At 45.4% G+C, this 894-nt stretch overlaps 1 non-coding gene across 1 annotated transcript; it reads left to right on the forward strand.

Moving 5' to 3' along the window:
* Nucleotides 1-387: 387 nt before the first annotated feature.
* Nucleotides 388-494, forward strand: LOC145091095 (small nucleolar RNA R71). Its single transcript, XR_013701983.1, has one exon. It is a non-coding gene; the product is annotated as a small nucleolar RNA R71 (small nucleolar RNA).
* The last annotated feature ends 400 nt before the right edge of the window (nucleotides 495-894 follow it).

Genomic DNA, 894 nt, shown 5'->3' on the forward strand with positions numbered 1-894 from the left:
TCAAACTTATCCCCACTAGAGTAGCACACTTGATCTTTTCTGTTCCCAAACTCAACTACATTGCAGTCCTTGGTCAAGTGTGGACCACTACATCTTTCGCAAACCACTTTTATGGCATGTATTGACTGGTCCATTTGTGTTATCCTTCGATCCAAATTGTTCAGCATGGCCATTACAGCTGCTATTTCTTCAGTTTGGGCCCCTCCACCGCCTTTGATTCCATCTTGCCTAGGGTTGTGGTATTCGCGAGAGTGCTTCGCAAATTCTTCAATCAACTCCTTGACCTCCCTTGGATTTTTCTTTGTCAAAGGTCCTTGAGAATCAAGGAGTTGTCTAGTCATAATGTTGACCCCATCATAGAAGATTGACATCTCCTGTTGCACATTTAGATCATGCTGAGGGCAATTTCTAAGCAAGCCCTTGTACCGCTCCCATGCTTCGTATAATGACTCCCCCGGTTGTTGCTCAAAGTTGGCTATTGCCTTCTTGAGTTTGGCTATCTTGGATGGCGGGCAAAACTGGTCCAGGAATTGCTCACGCATTTGAGCCCAAGTGGTAATTGTACCCGGTGGAAGTGCTTTTAACCACTCCTTAGCATCTCCTTTGAAAGTGATGGGAAGCATCCTAAGCAAGACTGTGTTTCTGTTGACATTTGTGACATCGAAGTAATCCGCAATGTTGTTGACTTCATCTAGATGCTTAAAATCATCCTCATGATCTTTCCCGAAAAATGATGTCCTTCAGTGCAGTCAATATGTGCCCCTTCAACTCGAATGTGGCAGTGGCAGGTATTGCGGGTTGGACTAAACCGGGACCCACATCTTCTCGGATCCGCTTCTTGTAAGCTCCCATAGACATCTCTTCGATTGCTGCCATCTCGTTCCTTGGCTCATT

The sequence above is a fragment of the Lactuca serriola genome, chromosome 2 (assembly GCF_051521515.1).
Source record: "Lactuca serriola cultivar US96UC23 chromosome 2, Lser_US96UC23_V15, whole genome shotgun sequence".
Lineage (NCBI taxonomy): Eukaryota > Viridiplantae > Streptophyta > Magnoliopsida > Asterales > Asteraceae > Lactuca > Lactuca serriola.